This window comes from Nyctereutes procyonoides, unplaced genomic scaffold (assembly GCF_905146905.1).
Source record: "Nyctereutes procyonoides isolate TBG_1078 unplaced genomic scaffold, NYPRO_anot_genome, whole genome shotgun sequence".
Lineage (NCBI taxonomy): Eukaryota > Metazoa > Chordata > Mammalia > Carnivora > Canidae > Nyctereutes > Nyctereutes procyonoides.
The window spans coordinates 8,182,201-8,203,292 of NW_026575052.1; the positions used below are offsets into that span (position 1 = coordinate 8,182,201).

Here is a 21,092-nt window from a genome sequence, read left to right on the forward strand (position 1 = left end):
GGTCATTCTTTTTTAGTGTCCTCTGTTGGTTCCTTCTCCTCTCTCATCTGTAAATTTGAGTGGCATAGGGTTGTCCTTGGACCGCTCCTCTAATACATTTACTCCCTGGATGATCTGATCTCCTCCTGTGGCTTTAAATACCAGCTGTGTGCTCATGACTGCCAAATTCATTTCTCTAGATTTGACCTTCCTCCTAAAATGCCAGATTTGTATATCCCCTCTTGCTTACTTGACATCTCCAATGTGCAGTAGGTATTCTGCACTTTACATGTCCAAAACCTACCTTATTCTACTTGCATTTGCCCCCAAATACCCTTCTATAACTTGGCCATCTCAGCAGGTGGCAACTCTATCCTGCCAGAAACTTTAGAGGCAGGCTTAACCTGTCTTTCTCTTACACCCCCATCCAGCCCTTTCACAAATCTTGTCAATTGTGCCATCAAAATACATACAACCACTCTGCAGTTAACCATTACCACCCTGGTCCCACCTGGATTAGAAAGCTTCCTAACTGGACTCCAGGTTTCACCCTTGCCTCTCTGTAGTCTGCACATAAGCCAGATGGACACTCCTTGGCTTAAAAACCTTCTAAACTTCCTGTCTCCCTTAATAATAAACAAGGGCCCTTTCCTCTGAAACTTAACCCCTAGACCTCATTTCCCACCACTCTCCCTCACCCCAACTTTGCTCCACCAACCCTGCCTTCCTCCCTGTGCACGATTACCCAAGCACCATTCTGCCTCAAGACCTTTGCATTGGCGGCTTGCTTTGCCTGGAACTCTCCTGTGCACAGCCACATGGCTTGCTCCTTCACCTAATACATTTTGGGAACAGGGGAAGGACCCTAGAAGGAAGGTCCAGAAGGAACAACTGTTAGACATAAGGAGAACCTGGGATGCCTGAGTGGCTCAGTTCGTTGAGCATCTGACTCTTGATTTTGGCTCCGGTCATGATCTTGGGGACTTGAGACTGAGCTTGGACCATTGGACTCTGAGCTCAGCACAGTCTGCTTGGGATCCTCTCCCTCTGCCCCTCCCCCTGCCTTCACATGCCTGTGTGTGTATGTGTATTTTTTCTCTCTCTAGAATAAATAAATCTTTAAATAAAAAGTAAAAAGAGGTGAAGTTCACTTTAACAGTATACTTAACCCTTGGGGATCCCTGAGTGGCTCAGAGGTTTAGCACCTGCCTTCGGCTCAGGGCGTGATCCTGGAGTCCTGGGATCAAGTCCCGCATCGGGCTCCCTGCGTGGAGCTTGCTTCTCCCTCTGCCTGTGTCTCTGCCTCTCTCTGTATCTCATGAATAAATAAATACAATCTTTAAAAATATATATATATACTTAACGCAATATATCCGAAATGTGTACATTTCCACATGAAATCAACATTTAAAGTACTAATGAAATATACCCCCTTTTTTCACACTTTATTTTGGAAATCTGGTGTGTATTTTACACTTGCAGGTCATCTTAGCTTAAATTTGCCTCATTCAGGGGCTTGATAGCCACATGTATGGAGTGGCTACTGTAGCAGACACCCTAGGTCTATATTAACTTTTTTTTTTTAAGATTTAATTATTTGGGATCCCTGGGTGGCGCAGCGGTTTGGCGCCTGCCTTTGGCCCGGGGCAGGGGCGTGATCCTGGAGACCCGGGATCGAATCCCACATCGGGCTCCCGGTGCATGGAGCCTGCTTCTCCCTCTGCCTGTGTCTCTGCCTCTCTCTCTCTCTCTCTCTCTCTCTCTCTGTGACTATCATAAATAAATAAAAAAAAAATTTAAAGATTTAATTATTTATGTTAGAGCAGGCACAGTGAGGGGAGGGGGAGAGGGAGAGGGAGAATCTCAAAATAATCTCCCTGCAGTGGGGAGCCCAACGTGGGGCTCCATCCCAGGACCCAAGATCATGAGTCCATCGCTTACCAGACTAAGTCATCCAGGCACCCCGATTTAACTCCTTTTTTTTTTTTAATTTTTATTTATTTATGATAGTCACACACAGAGAAAGAGAGGCAGAGACATAGACAGAGGGAGAAGCAGGCTCCATGCACCGGGAGCCCGACGTGGGATTTGATCTCGGGTCTCCAGGATCACGCCCTGGGCCAAAGGCAGGCGCTAAACCGCTGCGCCACCCAGGGATCGCCCCCCCCTCCCCCCCGATTTAACTCCTATTCACGCTTCAACCAACTCCAATCTGGCCTATGACCTTTGACCTTATCACTCCTCTACCTTATCAAGGTTAGCATGGCTTCCATGTTACCTAATCCAGGGGTCCTCTCTCAGTCCTCAGCTCTCTGCAGTCACTGCTCCTACCATCCTGAAATGTCCTTCTCTTGGTTTCTGGACATTATCCTCTCCTGGTTTTCCATTTTCCTCAGCTGCAATTCCTTTTCTGTCTTCTTTGCTGCTGCCTCCTCCTCTGTTGGTTTTCTAAATGCTATTTTAAAATAAAAACTTGGGCAGCCCTGGTGGCTCAGCAGTTTAGCGCCGCCTTCGGCCCAGGATGTGATCCTGGAGACCTGGGATCGAGTCCCATGTGGGCTCCTGACATGGAGCCTGTTTTTCCCTCTGCTTGTGTCTCTGCCCCCCCCCTCTCTCTCTCTCTCTCTCTCTGATGAGTGAATAAATGGAATCTTAAAAAATATAAAATAAAATAAATAAAAATTATCCCGGGATCCCTGGGTGGCTCAGCGGTTTAGTGCCTGCCTTTGGCCCAGGGCGCGATCCTGGAGTCCCGGGATCAAGTCCCACGTCGGGCTCCCGGCATGGAGTCTGTGTCTCTGCCCCTCTCTCTCTCTCTCTCTCTCATAAATAAATAAATAAATCTTTAAAAAAAGTTAAATAAAAACTTCTCCCTGTTTTCTCTACATGACATTACTACTTCACTTCTCACACCAGATGTATGGGTTTTCCACACATCAGCAATTCTGTGACACCAGCCAGATGTCCTACAAATTTAACCCAATTCCGTGACTACCTTGAGATGACACAGGTTAAGGGTTCAGACCTTCAAGACTGTATATACACATACACCCCTCAGACACCAATGGCAAATCCAAGTTCTCATCTGTGTTTCTGACCAACTGGCTTTGAGTCAGAGGTGCCCATCACCCCCTCCCCAGGTTTGACTGATTTGCTAGAGCAACCCACAACTCAGAAGAGCATACTAACTACCAGTTTATTAGAAAATAATGTATCGGGGACGCCTGAGAGGCTCAGCGGTTGAGCATCTGCCTTCATGATCAGGGCGTGATCCCGGGACCTGGGATTGAGTCCCATATGGGGTTCCCTGCATGGAGCCTTCTTTTTCCTCTGCCTGTGTCCCTATGAATAAATCTTTAAAACAAGAAAAGAAAAGGATGTAACACAGGAACAGCTAGATAGAAGAGAGGTATAGAGCAAGGTATGTAAGAAGGGACACAGAGCTTTCATACCCATCCTGGACACACAACACTCCCAGCATCTCCACTGTTCACCAGCCCAGAAGTTCTCTGAACCCCATCCTTTTAGGTTTTTATGGAGATTTCATTACCCAGTGGGAGTTGATTAAATCATTGGCCTTTGATTATTGATCACTATCTCCACTCCCCAGGGGTGGGGGGAGGATGGGCCTGAGGATGAAAATTCCAGCCCTCTAAACATGATTGGTTTTCTTGGCAATTAGTCTGCATTCTTAGATTATTACTCAGGGGCTTTCCAAAAGCCACTTCATTAACAGGAAGTCAGGTGTGGTTGGAAGGGGCTTGTTACAAATAACAAAAGACAACTTTATCACTCTAGGAAATTTCAAGGGTTTAGAAACTTTGGGAATGGAGGAAGACTAAACAAGTATTTCTTATAGAGCACAGCTGGATTTTTGCCAGCCTTTGTCCTGGACCCACTTCTATATCAATCAACAAAAAAAGAAAAAGAAAAAGAAATCAGATTATGTCACTCTGTCATCCTTTCACACTTTAGACAAAATCTAAACTTTTCATGACCTATAGGACTATAGTAGGCAGAATAATGCCCTCCCCCAAAGCTATTGACATATTCTGAATGCTTTCATTTACCAAGAATTCACATCTTTTTTTTTTTTAAGATTTATTTATTTATTCATGAGAGACCGAGAGAGGCTGAGACACAGGCAAAGGGAGAAGCATGCTCCCCGCAAGGAGCCCGATGTGGGACTTGATCCCGGATCTCAGGATCACGCCCTGAGCCGAAGGCAGGTGCCCAACCAGTGAGCCATCCAGGCGTCCCAAGAATTCACATCTTAAATCCTAATGCCCAGTGTGATGATATTTGGGGGTGCTTAGATCATGAAGGAGGATTAGAACTCATAAAAGAGACCCCAGAGAACTCCCTTGTTCCTTCTACTTACGTGAGGACACTGAGAAGACAGCTTTTTATGAACCAAGAAACTGAGTTCTCACCAGACCAAATCTTCGAGTACTTTGAACTTGAACTTCCCCGCCTCTAGAACTATAAGAAATTATGTTGTTGATAAGGCACACTGTCTATGGTATTTTATTTATTTTTATTCTATTTTAACATGGGATTTTTGTTATGGAAGCTCAGAGTAAGACAAATGTGCCCAAAATTTGTGAATATGTTATGTGGCAAAGGGGACTTTGCAGATGAGATTTAGTTAAAGATCTTAAAATATGGAAATTATCCTGGATTACCTGAATAGACCCAATGTAACCACAAGGGTCTTTTTTTTTTTAAGATTTTATTTATTCATGATAGAGAATATGAGAGACACAGGCAGAGGGAGAAGCAGGCTCCATGCAAGGTGCCCAATGTGGGATTCGATCCTGGGTCTCCAGGATCACGCCCTGGGCCAAAGGCAGGTGCTAAACCTCTGGCCACCCAGGGATCCCCTCACAAGGGTCTTTATAAGAGGGAAGCAGAATGGTCAGAGCCAGAGAAGATGTTACTCAGCTGACTTTGAAGGTGGAAGGAGTCACAAGCCAAGGAATGCAGGCACTCTTTAGAAGCTGGGAAAGAAAAAGAAATGGATTCTCTCCTGGAGTGCCCACAAGGATTGCAGCCCTGCCAACAATACCTTGATTTTAGTTCAAAGAAACCCTCTCTAGACATCTGACCTCCAAAATTATAAATTGCTAAGTTGGTAATTACAGTAGTAATGAAAGAGGACTTCGACTACTTCCATTTTGACCTCAGTCTGTATTTTCTAATTAATTAAATTCTTTCCAGCTTATCTCTTAAATCAGGCAAAAGACCTTGCAGGCAAAGCATCCCCTGTTGTGAGCCAAAACTACTGCCTCAAGCAAAAAAGGACTGCCCTGAACCAGCAAGATCCAGAGCGATTGACCCCAACACGTTGCTCTGACCTTCTCTGCCTCCCTGTGTGTACCTACGTGACCTTTGTCTCACACTTTCTTTATATAAACCTAGAAGTAGCTTCAGCACTTTTTTTTTTTTGTCTAAATGTTTTTATTTGAAACAAATAGTTGCACCGAGCACGAGCTTACTTTCCCCACTCCAAATTAAAACAGAGTGTAATAGGGGCAAACGTCATTTGGCAGGATAGTTCCAGTACGTGAACATCCTTCTACTCACTGTGGCTGGGGCAACTTTATTCATCAGCAGTCATTCTTACACAAAATATTAACCCCAAAGTACCAATGTCACACAAAAGGAAGTGGTCTTAATTTCATATGTGGGGCTGTATGTTCTATAAGTGCCAAAAGGTAGAAGCACAGACACAACCCACTCTTTAAAAAAAAACTAAATAGTTCAAAGAATTTTCCATCCTCCCCCTTACTCCCATAATAAAAGGTAATGCTGGGTTCTGACACCCAGATTTGGTTTTTATCCTGGCCATTTACAAAGTATTTCCCCATCTGACTTGCATCATTAGGGTTATGGATAAAAGTTCATTCACTTTGAAGAGAGGTGTGTCTACTCCTTCCTCCTCCTCTTGCCTTCATGCTCATGTTCCTTGGGGCAGCTGCTATGAGGGTCTTTTAGAGCCACTGTGCTGTTTGGCCTCTTCCAACAACTTGTCCAAACCAAAAGGATCTTCCTCAAACTGAACTGGTCCTTCTCGGCCTCTTTGCCTACGGTCTGAACTAGAAAACTCCTTATTAGGAACAAATCTGTTGGTCTTTATTCTGGCTTCTAGGTCATCACCATACATGTCCTTGTCCAGATTTTTACTGGGCCTGTAAATATTCTGGGCCATATCTTTGCCACCTCTCCAGGCTTGATCATAAATGTCGTAAATTTAATCTTCTCCACCTGCAAAACCACTGTCCATACCCTTGGACTGGTTGAAGAGCCTTGGTCATACTGAACTTCATTGGACATCCGTGGATTGGGCACACCACTAGCAACGACTTCACTATCTCAATTTTCATTTATCTGTAGTTTTGACCTCTTATCAGGAACTGCCCTGGAAAGCTTCTGGTGGTGCTGTCTCTCTTTTCACCTGTCACGCCGGATTTCATCCTTCTCACGTGCCTCCCCATCCTCTTTTTCCACATGGGTTTTAATCCCAGCTCTTCTCTCTCTAGCTTTCTGGACCATCTCTCTAAGTTTCTCTTCATGTTTCTCCTTTTCTTTTTGTGCCGTCTTTCTCTCTACTTGAGCACGCATTTCTACAGCTTCACGAGCCTTCCGATCAGCAATATAGAGGGCTTCGGCCAGCTTAGCAAAGTTCTCATTGATGTGAACTGTCTGCAGGCCTCTTCCATCAGCAGCCAGACATTAGTCTAATGGAATTGTATACCCCCTTTACATTTTTCCAATTTGAAATGCAAGGAGGAATCTTCCACTCTTGTTGCTCCTTCACAGTCATCTTTCGGCTAGGAGAATGCATGACAGGTGCAGGAGGAGAAGGTGGTCCTCGGGGAATTTTCTTATTCATCTTGAACCTTGGAGGCTCCATTGGATCTTTCTGCATTTCCACCATCCGAGTAACTCTCTGTTTAGCTCCAGAGTTGAAAGCCACTCTTTGCTGAGATGGTGTGTATCAAATATACTGAGGAGCCAGTTTATCAGCAGCTCAAACTGGCATGGCTGCAGCAACAGATTTTTCTAAGGCTACTCTTGTCTTTTCTGTTATCTCTTTAATGGCTTCTTCATCAGGTCTTTGCAGATCTGGATCATCTGCATTCATGACTTCCTTGGGAACCAGGTCAGTACACTTGCTATAAATGACCTTGTCTTTTGACTGTCCTTGCTGAGCAATTGCATCATATTTAATTTTTCCTTCAGCATCCACCTGAATGGCCAGTGCATTTGACATTTTTTTCTTTCATTGCATATCCAGTGGATACTGCACCTCATGGATCTCTGGAAAAGCATCTCCATTTTGGATGCTAATAATTGAGGTATCCAGCCTTTCCTATATCCGTATTGGGGAAGTTACATTCAGGACAAGACCAGTGAAGTCTGTCTTGATCTCTGGGATCTTGCTTTTTCTTCAGCCTTAAGCTGGTGCTGAGATAGCTAAGTTGGTGCAGGTAAAAAGCTGGTGAGCGCCATCTCCTTCTGCTTAAGCTTCAGCACTTTAGAGACAGTGTTTGAGACACAAGCCTGCTGTCTTCCTGGTGTCGGCCCCACGGAAATCCTTTCTCGTTTCACCACTGCTTGTATCTTTGCCTTTGGATTTTGTCAGTGGAGAGTGGCTGAACTTGATCTGTCTGGGGCCCCTGGAGCCAGGTGCTCTTGCCCCCCTGCACCTTGCTTAAAATAAAAGGAAACTAAAACTTGTGGGATCCCTGGGTGGCTCAGTTGTTTAGTGCCTGCCTTCGGCCCAGGGCATGATCCTAGAGTCCCAGAATCGAGTCCCACATCGGGCTCCTTGCATGAAGCCTGCTTCTCCCTCTGTCTGTTTCTCTGACTCACTCTCTCTCTGTCTCTCATAAATAAATAAATAAAATCTTTTAAAAAAATAAAAAATAAAATTAAAATAAAGGGCACCTGAGGATCCAGGCACTCCTAACTTCAACCTCATATTCTCGTTCCCTCATCCACTGTGAGTTAGCCACAGTATCCAAGTACTTTCCTGCCTTGGGGCCTTTGCAGTTGCTGTCCCTCTGCTAGTAGTGCTCTTTCCCAGCTCTTAAGACAGATCCTTCAGATGTCAGTTCAGTGTAACCTTCACAGAGAAGACTTCCCTGACCAGCCTGTCAAGAGGAGGCCTCCTTTTCACACCCCTACTACCACATCCCTGTTTATTTCTCTCCTAATATTTCTCACATCTAAAGTGATTGTGGGGGATCCCTGGGTGGCTCAGCGGTTTCGCACCTGCCTTTGGCCCAGGGTGCAATCCTGGAGTCCCGGGATCGAGTCCCGCGTCAGGCTCCTGGCATGGAGCCTGTTTCTCCCTCTGCCTGTGTCTCTGCCTCTCTCTCTCTCTCTCTCATAAATAAAAATAAATCTTTAAAAAAATAATAAAAATAAAGTGATTGTGTTGGGGTGCCTGGGTGGCTCAGTCAGTTAAGCGTCTGCCTTTGGCTTAGATCACAATCTCGGGGTCCAGGGATCAAGTCCCACATCAGACTCCATGCTCAGCAGGGAGCTTCTCCCTCTACCCCTCTCCCCTGCTCATGCTCTCTCTCTCTCTCTCAAATACATAAAATCTTTAAAAAATATAAATAGAAAAAAAATAAAAAATATAAATAGGGATGCCTGGGTGGCTCAGCAGTTGAGCACCTGCCTTCGGCTCAGGGTGTGATCCCAGAGACCCGGGATCAAGTCCCGCATCGGGCTCCCTGCATGGAGCCTGCTTCTCCCTCTGCCTATGTTTCTGCCTCTCTGTGTCTCTCATGAATAAAAAAATAAAAATCGTTTAAAAATATATAAATAAAGTGATTGTGTTGTGGGGGCACCCGGGTGGCTCAGCCTGTAAAGTGTCTGACTCTTGGTTTCAGCTCAGGTCATGATCTCAGGGTTGTGATATCAAGCCCCATGTTGGACTCTGTGCTCAATGGGGAGTCGGCTTGAAGTTCTCTCCCTCTCCCACTACAACCCCCCCCCCCCCCCGACCTCGTGCCTAAATAAAGTAATTGTGTTTAGGACACCTGGCTGGTTCAGTACAGAGCTTGCATCTCTTGATCTTGGAGTGGTGAGTTGGAGCTCCACGTTGGGTATAGAGATTACTCAAATAATCTTTTAAAAAAAAGTCATTGTCTTCATTTTGATCTTGTTTACTTGCTCACTGAGGTCTTCCTTCAATTGTCAGTTCTTCAAGAGTAGGAATCCTACTGCCTTTTTCATTGCTATGTTCCTGACACCCAGAACAGTGCCTCAGCACCTAGTAGATGCTTAAGAAATACTTGCTACATAATGATTGTGCATGAGTTTGAATAAAGGTTACTATTTTAGCTCCAGATGTGTTGTCAAAAGTAGATTCTTTTTCTGAGATGAGAGAGGCTTGTAATCTAGGCAGACTCACAAAGTATCTATAAAGCACAGGCATTTTTTTAATATCATTTTTCCAAGACTAGGAAGAAAGGGGAAATCACCCAGCCAAAAAGGGGAAGTAGAGGGTTGGAATGTCTCACCACCTAGGAAGAGGAGGATGGGTGGAGTCAGGGCTGCCCTGCCCATGAAGTACATTCATGTGAACGCTTAAGACAGTATACTGACACTTCTCCTTGCCAGCACTATGCATCAGCATGTGTATGATCACATTCTAGGGTTGAGTCCCCTCTGACATCTATAGTGTGAACTCATATACCCAGGAGTTATTCACTGGCAAGCATAGTGGAGGGAGGAGATGAGACCTTCAGTGAACCATGTTATCTGAACTCCATTGGCTTTAATGTAATCATGTAGGAGCTGCTAGAGGGAACCTTTTTTTTTTTTTAAGGAATGTGATTTTCTTTTTTTCTTTTTTTTTTTGAAATTTATTTGAGACAGAGAGTGAGCACACACACAAGGGGCACACTCCCTGCTGAGCAGGGAGCCCTAAGAGGGCTCGATCTCACAACCCTGAGATCATGACCTGATCTGAAACCAAGGGGTGATCACTTTACCAACTGGGCCACCAGGCATCCCCAGAGGCAACCTTTTGAAAAGTATCCTTACTATAGAATAATTCAGTATAACAAAGGATTACCTAATATAATGGTATCTTATCCACTTGGAATAAACCTATCAGTACACCAGCCCCCAGCCACACATATTCTTTCTGGGTGTAGAGGCCACTTTTTGTCAACAGGATTGAACGATGGGATGTAGGAAGGGCCCACAATGACCCCTTGCCTGAATACAGGAAGCCCCATCAGAGGACCCACCTCAAAACATCCATGGGCCCTAAATGACCGATAGATGGGCTACCAACAACAACAACCAACAACAAAAGAGGCAACATCCTGTCAGTGCCACACCTCCTCACCTTTCCTCTTTAAAAACAGCCCCCACCCACTGTCTCAGGTGTAGGGTATCTTCTCTGCTCCCTTGTAGGGGTATTTAGCTAGCTCCTTTGTTCTGCCTCAGGTGAATTCATTCACCTCCTAGCTACCGGCTTACACCTGATGGGAGTTGCCCAGCATTTGGGCTGGGGCTAGGGTGAAAGACCACCCCAGGTGGTGAGTGTGATGGTGACCTTCTCAGTAAGAATGTTCCTTCTCTTTCTCCCCATCCACTATCTAGACTGTCTGCTGATTGGATCTGGCAATGATCCATTGACTTGAGACTGACCCTCAAATTTCAGGAGAGTGAAGGATAGTGTGCACCCTTTTTTTTTGCACCCTTTTATTTTTAATAAATTAATTTTTTATTGGTGTTCAATTTACCAACATACTGAATAACACCCAGTGCTCATCCTGTCAAGTGTCCCCCTCAGTGCCCGTCACCCATTCATCCCCACCCCCTGCCCTCCTCCCCTTCCACCACCCCTAGTTCGTTTCCCAGAGTTAGGAGTCTTTATGTTCTGCCTCCCTTTCTGATATTTCCCACACATTTTTTCTCTCTTCCTTTATATTCCCTTTCACTATTATTTATATTCCCCAAATGAATGAGAACATACACTGTTTGTCCTTCTCCGATTGACTTACTTCACTTAGCATAATACCCTCCAGTTCCATCCACGTTGAAGCAAATGGTGGGTATTTGTCGTTTCTTTTTTTTTTTTTTAAAGGTTTTTTATTTATTTATTCATGAGAGACAGAGAGAGAGAGAGAGAGAGAGAGAGACGCAGAGACACAGGCAGAGGGAGAAGCAGGCTCCATGCCGGGAGCCTGACGTGGGACTCGATCCCCAGTCTCCAGGATCAGGCCCTGGGTCGAAGGCAGGCGCTAAACTGCTGAGCCACTGGGGCTGCCCGTATTCGTCGTTTCTAATGGCTGAGTAATATTCCATTGTATACATAAACCACATCTTCTTTATCCATTCATCTTTCGATGGACACCGAGGCTCCTTCCACAGTTTGGCTATTGTGGACATTGCTGCTAGAAACATCGGGGTGCAGGTGTCCCGGCGTTTCATTGCATCTGAATCTTTGGGGTAAATCCCCAACAGTTGCACCCTTTTTTTTTTAAGATTTATTTATATATATTTAGATTTTTTAGATTTTAGTTATTTATTCATGAGAGACACAGGGAGAGAGAGAGAGAGAGAGAGGCAGAGATACAGGCAGAGGAGAAGCAGGCTCCATGCAGGGAGCCTAACGTGGGACTCCATCCTGGGACTCCAGAATCCCGCCCTGGGCCGAAGGCAGGCGCTTAACTGCTGAGCCATCCAGGGATCCCCAAGATTTATTTATTTGAGAGAGCGTGTGCAAGAGTGGGGGTGGGGGCTGAGGGAGAAGAGAGAATCTCAGGCAGACTCTAGACTGAGCACAGAACCCAACGTGGGGCTTGATCCCATGACCATGAGATCATGACCTGAGCCCAAACCAAGAGTCAGATGCTTAACCAACTGAGCCACCCAGGTGCCCCCAGTGTGCACTCTTGCTGTGGGAGCAAGTGGCACCAGGATCAGGAATCTTAAAATGGAGACCTCCCTTTCTGTGCATAATCTTCCCCCAGGGATGCCATATTAAATTACTACAAACTGAGTGTCTTAAAACAATAAACTTAATCATTCACAGTTCTGGAGTCTGAAAGTCCAAAATGAGGCTACCTGCACAGCATGGGCCCCCAGAAGTTTCTGAGGAAGGCTTCTACCTGGTCTTTTACATCATCTGGTGTCCCCCGACATTCCTTGGCTCTCCATCTTTCCTCTGTGTATGTCTCTATATGGCTTCTCCTCTTATAGGACACTGGTCCTTGGGGTTAGGGCCCACCATAATCCAGTATTATATCTGGAAAGATCATATTCCTTTTTTTTAAGATTTTATATATTCATTTGAGAGAGAGAACGAGAGCAGGGGGAAGGGCAGGGGCAGAGGCAGAAGCAGACTCTCCTCTCCACCCCCAACAGGGAGCCTGACTCAGGGCTCCATCCCAGAATCCTGATATCACAACCTGAGCCGAAGGCAGACACTTAACCTACTGAGTCAATCAGGCCAGGCACCCCTGGAAAGATCTTATTTCTAAATAAAGTCACATTCTGAGATTTGGGATGGGAGGGGCATGAATTTTGGGTGGACACTGTCCAACCCATTAGACTGTTTATAATCATGTATTTGGTGTGTTGCTGTTCACACTCTTGCTCTAATTGGTTATTGGCAAGTTAGCAAGCCCTAATGTGTGGATCCTTAATATGATTACGGTACATACTGGCCCTTGCCACCTCACCATTGGACTATAGGTTTTACGCTAGTATTTTGACACTGTTAGGATGTGAGCTGGCCTTCAGTGGGTTGCAAGCAGCATTTAATAGCTGATATCAATAAGAAGCTGTGACAAGGGTGCCTATCTGGCTCAGCTGGTGGAGCATGCAACTGGTGGTCTTGAGGTCATGAATTCAAGCCCCATGTTGAGAGGAGACTTTATTTAAAAAAATAAGAAGCTGTGTCCAGAACTGAGATATAATTTACAAACATACTTGCTCTACAGTTCACACCCTGTTACGCATATGCTTTACAACAGACCTGAATTAGTACCAGAATCATAACAAATAAGCATATTCCTTAAGTTTTTGATAATGTTGCAGTGTTTCCAATCACCAGAGTTATATCAAGACTCCCATAAAATGTCCATGGCACAGAGTTTTGCCAAGCAGGAAGACAGAGACGTAGCTCCATCCATTGCATCTTTTTTTAGATTAAAAAAAATGTTTTGTTTTGTTTTTAAGTAAGCTCCATGCCTAGTGCAGAGCCCAGTTCAGGACTTGAACTCACAACCCTGAGATCATGACCTGAGCTGAGATCAAAGGTCAGATGCTTTACCTACTGAGCTACCCAGGTATCTCTTTTTTTTTTTTTTTTTAAGTAATCTCTACACCCAGTGTGGGACTCAAACTCACAACCCTGAGATCAAGAGCCACATGCTCTACTGACTGAGCCAACCAAGTGCCCCTGTAGGAATATATCGGCTGTTTGAATAGCTCTAGGGTGTCAAGATAGTTGGTTATTATGTAATTTAGACCAGTTATTTTGCCAGAACACTGTTCCATTTTCTATTTATTTCACCCGGGGCTATGTTTAGGTGTTTCCTTAGTAACCCATTAAACTTTTTACCATTCCTGCTGCTGTAGGATTATGAGGCATCAGATTTTCTTCTTCTGGCCTAGACCCATGCACTTACTGTAAAGTTTGTTTCCTAGTTTGATTCTGTGACTAGGGAGGTTCCATAGATACTAGTGTCTGTATGTGTGGCATCGTGGCTGTAGCATCTAGGTAACCCCCAGCCCTGAGAAGTACCCACTACAGCCATTTCTGTTCTCCTGGTGACCCAGTCCTGGCTTCAGCATATCCTATCTACCAGATTATCTTCCGCTAGCTCTTCGAATTGTGTGCCCCTTTATCCTTTTTAAATTTTTTTAATTTAAATTCAATTTGCCAACATATAGTATAACACCCAGTGCTCAACCCATCCAAAAATATGGAACGCATCATGAATTTGTGTGTCATCCTTGTGTAGGAGCCATTCTAATCTTCCCTTTATCATTCCAATTTTAGTACACGCACTGCCGAAGTAAGCACGTATGCCCTTTTTTCTATTGTCAACTGACACAGAAAAGGCTGGCAGATTTGACAATGTTTTAGCATGCGCGGTTTTAGGACTACATCTCTCCCTGCATCCTTTAATTGACAAATTTGTGCCCAACTGTCCATCTGTTCGGGGAACCCATCTAGCTACAGTGTTGTCAATTAACCGTTTTCGATGTTATACTTCTAGTTCATTTATCCTTTTTTTAAAAAAAGGATTTTTATTTATTCATTCATGAGACACACAGAGAGAGAGGCAGAGACACAGGCAGAGGGAGAAGCAGGCTCCCTGCAGGGAGCCTGACATGGCACTGGATCCTGGGACTCCAGAATCACGCCCTGAGCCTAAGGCAGATGTTCAACCACTGAGCTACCCAGGCATCCCAATTTGTCTACTTTCTAATTGTATTTTTCTTGGTGAGTTTTACCTTTCTATGTGCTGAGACATCATCTCCTGTTATGTAAGATTGGCTAAACCTGATGTATGTTCTTCCATATTGGTTTTCTCCCTACTGATTGTTTATTAGACAATTATTATTTTTTCATTTGGGGCACCAAAGTATTAGGCCATTGGCTACTGCCCATGGGTCATAATTCAAGATAAGTTCAGGATGTCCTTTGCATATGTTCTGACTTACTGGCAGTTATACTGATTTTAATTCATCATATTGAGCTGCCTCACCAGCCCCTCTACCTGCCAGGTTTCTCCTGTGGTTGCATTTAGGGCTGCAGCCTTCCGCTCGTCTTGCGGTATGAGGGAGGAGGCACTCCTTTCCTTAGGCCATCACATGGCCTGTGCCCTAGTGTCAGCTCAGACCAGGAGGGTGGTGGTCCAGGTCTTCCCCACCCTCTCTGCTCATGGGGCAAATCTAGCAAAGGCTGAGATGCTGTCTTCTCAGTGGAGGATCTTGCTTTGTCCTTTTCCGTATGTATCACTTCCATTTAGGTGAATAGGACTTTGTGCTACCCTCTTTGTTTGGTCAGCACTGAATCTAGCTCATACCAAGAGGAGTTACTTGGTTCTTATTTTGGGGCTATCATCAGTTCCACTATACCCTGTAATGCAAGGAATGTAGTAACCAGTATTTCTTTTTGTTATATTTTTTTTTAGATTTTATTTTTAAGTAAGCTCTACGGCCAATGTGAGGCTTGAACTCAACCCTGGAATCAAGAGTCCCATGCTCCTCCGATTGAGCCAGCCAGGTGCCCGTCCCCTTATTTCTATCGGGTTAATTTTCTGTTATCAGAAAATTTCTTTGTCCAGTAGGCTGAAATAGTGCTATGCATGACCCTCAAAGTCTAACCCAGAGTGACCAGGCAACATGACCATGAGTCACTGAAATCTCATTTTCTTTTTATTTTTTAAAGATGATATTTTCTGAATTGGTGCTTATTGGCCTGTGTTGTATGACTTACATTTTATTTATTTAAAAATTTTTAAAAGTTTTATTTATTTATTCATGAGAGACACAAAGAGAAGTAGAGACCTAGGCAGAGGGAGAAGCAGGCTCCTCAGAGGAGCCTGACTGTGGGACTTCATCCCAGGACTCCAGGATAGTGACCTGTGCCAAAGTCAGATATGCTCAACCACTGAGCCACCTGGGTGTCCCTCTTGTTTTCTTTAGTACAGGTGCTCAGGATGATGATGTTGTGCTGCCCTCTTTAATTCATCAAGGACCTGTGTTGTTTGATCCTGTGGGAAGTCTTGGGCTTTTTCTCTACTGATTTGACATTTTGTAAAAGAATATTTAGCATGGAATCTGTTTTCCCCGATAGTCAAATAATCCTATCTTCCCCGATAGCCAAATAATCCTATCAATTTTAGGTTTTGGGTTTTTTTTTTTAAATCCTAGACTATGTCCTTTATGTATTTATTGATTCTGATGTGATGCTCCCTCTAATGACTAGATTTTACCTAAAATGTGAACTAAAAACCTTTTTTAAAAAAATTCATTTGAGGGATCCCTGGGTGGCGCAGCGGTTTAGCGCGCCTGCCTTTGGCCCAGGACGTGATCCTGGAGATCCGGGATCGAATCCCACGTCGGGCTCCTGGTGCATGGAGCCTGCTTCTCCCTCTGCCTGTGTCTCTGCCTCTCTCTCTCTCTCTGTGTGTTACTATCATAAATAAATTAAAAAAAAAATTCATTTGAGAGAAAGCAAGTGAGTATGAGCAGGGGTGAGGGACAGAGGCAGAGCAGGGATCCTGATGTGGGGCTCAATCCCAGGCCTGAGATCATGATCTGAGCTGAAGGCAGACACTTAACTGACTGAGCCACCCAGGCGTCCCTGAATATCTCAGGATTTTTCCGTTCAACTTATCGTATGTTTTCTATCTTTCTAATTATGATATCATGTATGTAATCATGTAAAAGAGAGTTTAACATTCTCAAATCCCTGCAAGTACAAGACTATTTTATTTCCATGTCCCTGGACTAATTTCTGAAATATCTATCGTTTTCTTTGCAAAGTGGCCTGGTGATCTGGAGGTATTGGTATTGCAAAAAAAACATGTTACTAGGATCTGTGGAAGATGTGTGTTTTCTTGGAGACCTTTTCTGGAATTGGATGAGGGCTCCCTATACATTTTATCTTGTAATTTTGTACATATGGTTTTATTTTGCGCATTATATTTTACTTTTATTTCTTTTTTTAAAATTTTTATTTATTTATGATAGTCACACAGAAAGAGAGAGAGGCAGAGACACAGGCAGAGGGAGAAGCAGGCTCCATGCACCCAGAGCCCGATGTGGGATTCGATCCTGGGTCTCCAGGATCGCGCCCTGGGCCAAAGGCAGGCACTAAACCGCTGCGCCACCCAGGGATCTCTTTTACTTTTATTTCTATTTCCACTGTCAGTATACATCTTGCTTCCAGCCACACCAATAACTTGTAGGGGCTCAGGTCTGCCTAGTTAGACCTTCTTTTCGAATCCTGTAAAAATGATTGCGATCTCATTATCTCATCCTCGGGTTCTGTAGTGTAGACGATGAATAAGCTTGGCCAATATCTGGGTAACCAAAAGAGAAAAACTGTCTCCTCACATAACTCGATATCGAGAAAGGTTTCTTAATATTGTTGTCATGGAATGAGCATGGATTTAGACGTCAGAAAGACCCTAAGTTCTGTCCCTTTGGGCTGGCTATTGAACCTGAACACCTGCTTGGCTTTGGGAGACGTGAGCCTGCTGTGGACCAGGAGGGGGCACTGTCCCAGTTTGCCCAGTAAAAGCTACAAGGGAGGAGGGAAAAGGGAGGAGGGAGGAGGGTGTGTGTTTGGGGGGGGTGGCAGGCTCTCCCAAGCCTTCTTGGATCCGTGCCTGCTTCCTCTTCTGCTGAGAACACTGCGGAGCCTCTCTCCACCTGCTGAGGTCCTGTTCAGACTTCAGATTTCAGGTCAGAGGATCCCTCCTCTCGGCAGCCAGGCCGCTTCTCCATTTCGTCGCTACATACCACACCTCTACAGAGTACTCAGCGCCTGCGTGGCTTAGCTCCTTCATCTGAAAAATGAGGCTGGTCCTCATACCTACGTCCTGTTACTACTTTGAAGAATGAATGAACAGACACATGAAAACAACCCCTGGTGAACAGAAAGCATTTGATAAATTATGATTCATTTATTGTTAATAATAATTTTCGTTAGTAATAATGATCATTTATTCATTTTATTAACACTTGCTCATTTTATTATTCTCTGCCTTCTCTGCCCTGGCCGAAGCTGGCTTCACCCTCTCTGTTCCCACAGCCCTGGCTCTCATAATGCTGAGTTGTAGTTTTGTTTTGCTTGTCTGCTAGGCTCTGAGCTGCCTAAGTGCAGAAGTGTGTCCTTTACCACTGGACACCAGCTCCTAGCACAGGCCCAGGCACTTTAGGACTAATGAGGCCAAGGCACGTATTAGGAATCTAATTATGACTCAAGGGATGATGTAATAAAAAGAGAATTGGGGTCTGGAGCTCTAAGAGAATGGGCAGGCCTAGATCTATCTCCTGCCTCCTGGGCTACTTTCAAGGCCCTAGGCTTGGATTTGGATCAATGAATAGTTATTTACTAGTAGCTTATCAAACTGTAAGCTGCAAGAAAGAATGACAGATGAGGGGCGCCTGAGTGGCTCAGTCAGTGAAGCGTCTTCCTTCTGCTCTGGTCATGATCCTGGGGTCCTGGGATTGAGCCCCACTGCAGGCTCCTTGTTCAGCAGGGAGCCTGCTTCTCCCTCTGTCTGCCACTCCTCCTGCTTGTGCTCTATGACAAGAGACACACATGAGAGACACACAGGGAGAGAGCGAGAGGCAGAGACACAGGCAGAGGGGTAAGCAGGCTCCATACAGGGAGCCCGATGTGGGACTCGATATCCCGGGGCTCCAGGATCACATCCTGGGCCAAAGGCTGTGCTAAACCACTGAGCCACCCAGGCTGCCCAATAAAATCTTAAAAAAAAAAAAAAAGGGCAGCCCCGGTGGCTCAGCGGTTTAGCACTGCCTTCGGCCCAGGGCCTGATCCTGGAGACCTAGGATCGAGTCCCACGTCGGGCTCCCTGTGTGGAGCCTGCTTCTCCCTCTGCCTGTGTCTCTGCCTTTCTCTCTCTCTCTGTCATGAATAAATAAATAAAATCTTAAAAAAAAAAAAAAAACAGAATGACAGATGAGATGTGACACCCTTAATGCAGAAGCATCAGCCCATATTCCAGAGTCAGAGAGGATCTCAGGGAAAGAGCCCTTAGAAATGATCCAGTCTTGCTGACCCATTGGACAGAAAAAAGACACATCAATTGAACAGGACACTTACCCTTTTCTACAGTTACCTGAACATGTAGGGAAGACATCTAGGACTCAGACCTGAGATGTGGAGCCCCTGGCTTCGGATGGAGCTGTCACCAGTGCCAGCCTCCAAGTTGAAGGGCATCCCAAGGCCACCCAGCCGCCTTTCTAGGATGCACAGTGAGGTTCCTCGTCCTTGTATTGGCTTTGACTGCCCCCTAGGGGACATTTTAATTCAGACCCATGGGTGCATTCCTCCAAGAAAAAGGGTTGGGGCCCTGCCCAAACCTCTTGGTTATCTCCTCTCCTCTGTCTCTGCTCACTCCCATGACAGACTCACCCTGTTATGTGGCTTTACACACCATCCACACGCCAACTGCTTCCCAAATTGTATCCCCAGCCCTCACTACCCCCCCAAACTCCAGAGAGCCACTTGTCATCTCCACTGGGAAGTCTAACCCTCATCTCAATCAGAATGTGTCCAAAGCTGAGATCCTCATCCTTCCCATTCCAGTTATGGCAACGCCATTCTTCCAGATGCCAGGCTGAAGTCCACGGTGCCATCCCTGACTCATCTTTCCTTCACACAGAAGTCCAACCTGTCAGCAAATCCAATTGGCTGCACCTTCAAAATATATCCAGAATCTGACCACCTCTTGCCATCCTGCTTCAGGCTACCATCATTTCTAGACTTATTAAATGGCCTCCTATCTGGTCCTCTAGTATTTGGCCCTGCCCAGTGGTTCTTGTCTCATTTGGAGAAAAAGCCAAACTCCTGGGACGTCTGGGTGGCTCAGCAGTTGAGCGTTCGCCTTAGGCTCGGGACGTGATCCTGGAGTCCCGGGATCAAGTCCCACATCGGGGTCCCTGCATGGAGCCTGTTTCTCCTCCCTCTGCCTATGTCTCTGCCTCTCTCTGTGTCTCTCATGAATAAATAAATAAAATCTTAAAAAAAAAAGCCAAAGTCCTGACAATGATGACTTATTGATCTAACTCATCTCCTGTCACTCTCCCCATCACTGCATTCACTCCATGCTGTTGTTGCCTGTATCAGGCATGCTCCTGCCTCAGGGCCTTTGCACTTGTTCTTCCTCCTGCCTAGCAAATTCTTCCTTCAAATAACTACATGGCTCGCTCCCTCGACCTTCAGATCTTCACTCAAAAGAACCTTCTCCATGAGTCCTAAGATATCCTATCAAAACTTCAACATCTGACATTTCATATCTCCCCACCTTGCTTTATGTTTTTCCTTCTTAATATTTATCACTATTTAATACACCACACCTTTGCTCATTTATACTCCACTGGAATATAAGTTCCCTAAGAGTAGAGTTTTTGTTTGTTTCCTGAAATATCTCCAATGCCTACAACAGAGGTTAGTGATATTTGAAAAAGGAAATTACATCCTTCCTTTGGTTTTTTAATTTTTAAATTCTTTTTAAAATTATGTCCAACGTAGAGCTCGAACTCACAACCCTGAGATCAAGAGTCGCATCCTTCACCGACTGAGCCAACCAGACACCCCATGACAAACATTGGTCTAATAACAAATTTTGGAAAAACCTGAAATGGGCCAAGCCCTTTCTTTTATACACAGAGAAGTTAAACCAAGCAGATGAGAGGTCATGTGCTCAATACTACACATTTTTCTTATTTTCTGGATGCCTGCTCTGTGCCGGGCACTGTGCTATGACCCGGGCCTCCAGAGATCAACAAGACCGTTGTGGATAACAATTTTAGTGGGGCCAATGGATCATATACCCAAGAAAGAAGTAAGCCAAGTAACTGGAGTGAGTGCTGAGAGAATAAATTGGGGAAGATGGGACTGAGCGACAAGGGGTGATGGCACCGATTCAGACTGAGAGGTGGGCTAGGGAGTGGGATCTGAGGAGGGGACATGTGAGCCAAAACCCAAATGACCTGAAGAAGCCAGTCATGCAACGCTATGGGAGAAGAGCACTCCAGGTGGACAGAACTGTGAGTGAAAAGGCCCTGAGGTAGGGACTCCTGGTCCAGTGCTCCTTACCACTTGCTGCCTCTCTGGGGCCCTGAGAACCGCCCTGTGATTGTCCTGGGCTTCCCTCAAGCTCAGCGCTAAGCTGTCAGCTTACCCAGAGAACAGCAGTTCTCTGAGGCTGTGGGTCCCCCTCCCAGAAGCCTTGTGGGTTAACCGGATCTGAGTTTCCTGGTTCCCGTCTGGCAGGGGATGAGTGGACATTTTCACTGCCTTCGTTCCCCAGGCTCCAGCCTCAGCCCCAAATCTCCATGGCAACCCTAGACACAATCCT

The 21,092-nt window shown here is 45.2% G+C and overlaps 1 non-coding gene and 1 pseudogene across 1 annotated transcript; both read right to left on the reverse strand.

The window, feature by feature from the left end:
• Positions 1–5,907: 5,907 nt before the first annotated feature.
• LOC129514046 (SNW domain-containing protein 1-like) lies at positions 5,908–7,494 on the reverse strand (annotated as a pseudogene).
• Positions 7,495–13,940: 6,446 nt separating this feature from the next.
• LOC129514364 (U6 spliceosomal RNA) lies at positions 13,941–14,047 on the reverse strand. Its single transcript, XR_008665424.1, has one exon. It is a non-coding gene; the product is annotated as a U6 spliceosomal RNA (small nuclear RNA).
• Between the last annotated feature and the right edge of the window lie 7,045 nt (positions 14,048–21,092).